The sequence below is a fragment of the Lissotriton vulgaris genome, chromosome 5, assembly GCF_964263255.1.
Source record: "Lissotriton vulgaris chromosome 5, aLisVul1.2, whole genome shotgun sequence".
NCBI lineage: Eukaryota > Metazoa > Chordata > Amphibia > Caudata > Salamandridae > Lissotriton > Lissotriton vulgaris.
In genome coordinates this window covers 1,574,623,401-1,574,628,942 of record NC_141693.1, presented here as the reverse complement: position 1 = coordinate 1,574,628,942, position 5,542 = coordinate 1,574,623,401, and the positions used below count along the sequence as shown (strand labels likewise).

General features: G+C 44.4%; 1 non-coding gene across 1 annotated transcript; it reads left to right on the top strand.

Moving 5' to 3' along the window:
• The first annotated feature begins 514 nt into the window (after nt 1–514).
• On the top strand, nt 515–587 carry TRNAR-ACG (transfer RNA arginine (anticodon ACG)). The gene has a single exon. It is a non-coding gene; the product is annotated as a tRNA-Arg (tRNA).
• The last annotated feature ends 4,955 nt before the right edge of the window (nt 588–5,542 follow it).

Below are 5,542 nucleotides of genomic sequence, written 5' to 3'. Positions count from 1 at the left end.
GCCGACCTAATACACATGTTATGGACATTCCCCCTCTGTTGGGTTACTGGGAGGGGATCTTGGCAGCACAAATAAATAAATGTATTTGTCGTTCTTTCCAGTTGCGATGTGTAATGTTGTGCGCAAACAGTTGTATTTCCCGCCACACCGCCCTCTGAACTTGCACTGCAGCGGAAAAGAACTAGTTAAGTCGCGAGTCCTGAATGGCTGCCTGACTAAATCGAAAAGACTTTGATCCAATCAGAGCAAGGGACAAAATGTACAAAGTGACATCACTACTCAGAGCAGAAGGATGTTAAAGTTGCTGTGACGTTCATGGCCCGTACATTCTGTGAGTTCCTTAAGTGAGCCCTTTATACACCTCAGACTCTTGCTACTATCTTCACTCATTAAGTGAAAGGGCTATAATTTCTCCAGCTTCTTCAACCTTTCTAGCTTGCAGAGTGCCGTGCATATACCAAGCGCACATGTGCGGTTCTAGGACTCCACCCCAGACGTCTTAGGTAAAAGTGGCGGGCCAGTGGCGCAATGGATAACGCGTCTGCCTACGGAGCAGAAGATTCCAGGTTCGACTCCTGGCTGGCTCGATAATACCTCCTTTTAACATCTTTAAAAGAAGTCACAGTTAATAGTAAAATGTAGCCTTATACCTAATGGACGTTTATGGAAGACTAAACTAATGACACAATTTCCTGTAAATATACCATTAATCATGAGGTACCATAATTTGCATCCACGAAAGACCATCGCTTTAATCGGGGATTAATCCAATGGTTTTCGGAATGAGCACAAATCCATCCCTGAATACAGCATGTTTTGAAGAGAATGCACAAGCGCTGCTTAAGTGAGACATAAAAAGAAGGTAAACCAGGTCAGAGCCTTGCCCTGTACTCCTGGTTCAGTAAGGCGAGTTAGGTGAATTACATGTGAGATAGTGTCGAAGGTCGCACTTACGCGGGGAATCAGAGCCTGGGATTTGCCAACATCTGCAGTGCTGTGAAGGACTTCGGTAACTGGTAAAAGAGTAGTTTCAGAGCAGTGTGATGGTTTAAATCCATTTGGGGTGATTTTGTTCTAAAAAATTGGCTAGGAGTTTATTTACTTGTTTCTCCACAACCTTGGATACAAATTGCAGAAGGGAGATGGGACAAAAGTTTTCTGGCTGAGTAGCATCCAGCGAAGGCTTCTTTAAAAGAGGAATAACCTTGGCGTGTATCCATAACATTGGTACGTCCGCAGTGCTCAGTGAGACATTGACCAATTCTAGGAAAATAGGTGTGATGCTCTCCTGGAATTTCAAAATATAATCAGGATTTAATGTTTCATCAGGAGATCCAAATTTAGGTAGAGATAGAATCTACGTCAAGAAGAGTCAGTTGGTCTGAGGATGCCCATTGCGTGTGGCTGGTCACTGTGTCAGGAGGGACAGGCTTAACTGTTTTCTCACCCTTGTAAAAGTAAATATAAATATCATTGACCTTATTTACAAAATTAGCTGCAAGTTTGTTGCATGGCTATTTGAGGTGGATGTAGTCTTAATCAGGTTATTCACAATAGAGATTTCCATTGAACGGTTACTTCTGTTTTAAATTTTGTCTGCAAAAAAGTCAGCATGGGCTCGTTTGATCATCTTCTGGTAGCATTTAATCACTCTCATGTAGTGTATTTTTGCTGCATCATCATAGAATTTGTGCTAAGCTCCCTCTAGTGTTTCACATTGCTTCTTTTCTGTAAGCAATATTTTCACTAAACCAAGCAGCTGAATGATGCGTCCTAGATGTACACAGTTTGGCAGGTGTACAATGATCCAAGGCAGAATTGAGTCATGCATTGGTACAAGCCTCTGTCCGTACTATATTAGAGCCTAGTTGGGTCACACTCCCCTCAATATAACTTAAAAAGGCAGATGGGTCTAGTTTTTGCCACTGCCTTCTCATCATGGGTTCCCGGTAATGGTTTTCTCTGCGTTGGGAATATCGATGGTCATGGGCATCGTATAATGGTTTGACCGGGTCACTGGGATGGGGAAGCTCTTTGAAGGGTAGACAAGTTGGAAAAAACAGGGTCCAGCAGATGGCCGGCCTCATGAGTTGAATGTTTTACTAACTGAGATAATTGCAAGGTAGCCAAGTCATTAGTAAATTCCTGGATTCCTTTATCATTGATTAGATAAAGATGCACATTCAAGTCTCCTTCCTTTGATGTTAAAATTAGACATTTGAAGCGAGAGCGAAGAGTAACTCTATTAGGATTCCATGTACTGTTTAGAAGGGCCTGGTGGTCTATAAATCAGAAATCCAGAGAAGGTAACAGTTTTGCTACAATAAAGTTTGAATAGCATGCTTTCGCAGTTCTTGATACGACCAGGGGACCAAAAGTCCTGTGAATAATTGCGATACGGCCCCTCTGCCACAGGGTCTACAGCATCTTTGAATGTGACATCCGGGAGGGAGCACCAGCAGGTTCTACATGTGCAGATGGAGTTACCCATGTAATACAACATTGAGCCTACGATCCAAGACTGGGTCATAAAATGTCAGCATAGTGACATAAATGTCAGCAAATGTCAGTTGATGCTGTGCATATTCACATCAATGACATTGATTGACTTTTGAGGTCATCTTAGTAGAGTTAGTAGAATTACCCTTAATAGTTGAAGCAAAGCCACTGTACTTGAGAGGATGGTGTTTTCTTCCTTCTCATTCTTCTGCCTTCAAGAGTAACATGCTCTGATAATTATTGACAAAACACCCTCCCATTTGTGAGCGGCCGGAGAGAGCAGGGTGAATCGTGAGTGACTACTTGGTGAGTGGTCTATGAGTGCAGGGTGATTGGTGGATGAGTGCAAGGGGAGAGGTGCTTGAATATGAGTACAATGCAAGAGCTGTGTGGGTTCAGGGTAACCGATGTGTACGTGCAGTGCAAGCAGTGTCTGTGAACAGGATGACTAGTGTATGCCTGCGCAGGTTGATCTGTGAATGTGTTTACAGGGTGAGTTGTTTGTGCAGGATGAGTGGTATGTCTGCGGGCAAGGAAAATGGTGTATGTGAGTACAGGGTGTGTGTGGTGTTTGAATAAAGAGCGGGCGGTTTGAGAGCTGTATGAGTGGTGAATGAGTGCACAGTGAGTGCTTTATGGGTAGGGGTAAACAGAGAGTGACTGTTGTGTGAGAGGTGCATAAGTGGTGTGTGAGTAAAGGCTGAGCTCTGTGAGTGCTGGCCTGATTTGCATGAAAGGTAGAAAGCACTACTATATGTCACTGCTGCTCTCCTTCCTAGCGCTGATGTAGTTTCTGACTGCCTAGCGCCACACACGCATCTCCATATCAGAGTGTAAATGTGAGTGCATGAATCTAGCATAGGTTTTCTACTTCAAGGGCACCCTTCCAATACAAAATACTATGGTTATACTAGCTTAAAAGCATTTTTGACTTGTCTGTGTCCTAGGAGTGCGAGTTGATCATGAACTAACATAAGAGGAACACTTCAACATTACTGCTAGGACATGCTTTCACACTCTCGGCATCCTCCGAAAGGTTTTCCCCTTGCTGCCATTAGTTATCCAAAAAACCCTAATCCAGTCACTGTTCATCAGCAACCTAGACTATTGCAATGCCCTGCTGATTTCTGCCAAAGAAAAATCCTTAAATAAATTGCAAATAGCCCAGAACACCGCTGCTCGTCTGGTGAGCAATGTCCCTCACAGAACTCCTTCTGCTCCGCTTCTCCGCAAACTTCACTGGCTCCCAATAAAAAAGATAATTAAGTTCAAAATATCCTGTATGGTGTACAAATCCCAACACAACATGGTCCCTAGCTATCTAGTTCAAAAGTTGGTCAAATATACACCGTCCAGGCCCCTGCGGGCAGCCACCAAGCACTCCTTCGCATTCCCCGTGTCAAACTGGCATGCACAGGGGCAAAGCCTTCTCCCATCTGGCCCCCAGTTACTGGAACCAACTCCCCATTCAGATGTGCCAGAATACTAACTTCTTGGCCTTCAGAAAATTTCCAAAAAGTGCACTGTTCTCAATCTTCCTCGGTCGGGCCACAAGCAGTCTCAGCGCGGAGATACCCCTTTGAGGTGATTCAGGCACTTTACAAGTCTCACAAATTAATAAAGAAAGAAAGAAAGAAAGAAAGAAAGAACACTGGTACTTGGAGCCTGATTAGCAGGAACCCTGTACACTTTCAGTCTAAGTTGCATGGATACCAGTACTACCACAAGACCCCAGTTTCCTTCAATGGGCAACAGCATGTGCAAACAACTGGAGTATGCCCCATACAGGGTTTGTTACAGTACCCATGTTTTCAGATGTGGTAACTTCAGAGGTATATTTCCTTAATTTTGCTGCAGCTAGACATTTTTAATGTTTCTAGGATTGGAGTCCTGGTTCTGGATGGCCCACAATAGTTACAATGTACGCACTGCGTAGAGGCAGTACCCCTTATAGGTTTGATACTACGCTCTCCGTTAGTGAAGGCACATGGTTCACAATGTTCAAATTGTTACTGTTTGTTCTTAGGTTCGCAAATGACGGAGAATCGCTGGACCAAGTATTGTTGGAATGTTCTTTACTGTTCGATGCTGTCACCTGATGCATTGTTGGGGGGTAATGGGAGATGTGTGTGGCAACAAGTACTCTCCATTGTCTGCATATGTCAAAAATTTCGACTGTAGCAAGTGTATACAACATTATAACTTGGAATGTGCGGTGTATGGGGGTCTGCGTACAATAGGCATAGAATACTCACCCAAATGCATAGGCGCCATGCCCAGATTACCTTCATACAAGAAACCCACTCAGTGGCTTCCGAAGCTCAGAAACCACGCAAAAGATTGACAGGTCAGCTGTTCCACACATCCAAAATCACACAACCACCACACACCTCACCATTCCCACAATACACTCAAATCCCCTTAGACCCCCCACACTAAACAGCAGATTCTCCATCCCCAATAACCTTAGAAAAGTCCCTCTCTCTCTAGAACCCTCTACCACCCTCAACACACCCCGTCTCAAATGCACTCTCCTCAACTGCAGATCGGCCTCGAAACATTCCGCCGCCATTGCTGATCTCCTCTTATCGCTGGACCTTGACCTAATCATCCTGACTGAAACCTGGCTAACTGAATCTTCGTCACCTATAATGGACATTCTGGTTCCTCCCAACTACCACATTATCAGGCTCGACAGATCAGGCAAAATAGGTGGTGGAATCGCATGCATCTACAGGAACAACCTCTCTGTTCGGAAAGCCAATACCACCTCCATACCATCCCCAACATCCTGGGAATACATCTGCCTCGACATAATTAGTGAGGGCAAACCGATATGCTCTCTTCACAGCGATTTACCACCCACCCAGGGACAACCTCACCTTTCCCCAACAAATCATGGATATGATCTCAACCAATTCCGGACGGCAGCTCTCCCAAATATACCTTGGTGACTTCAACCTCCACTGGAACGATCGCAATGACGCGGTGGTAAATAGTCTTAAAAATGTCCTCGATGCCCTTAACCTCACCCAAATATGCA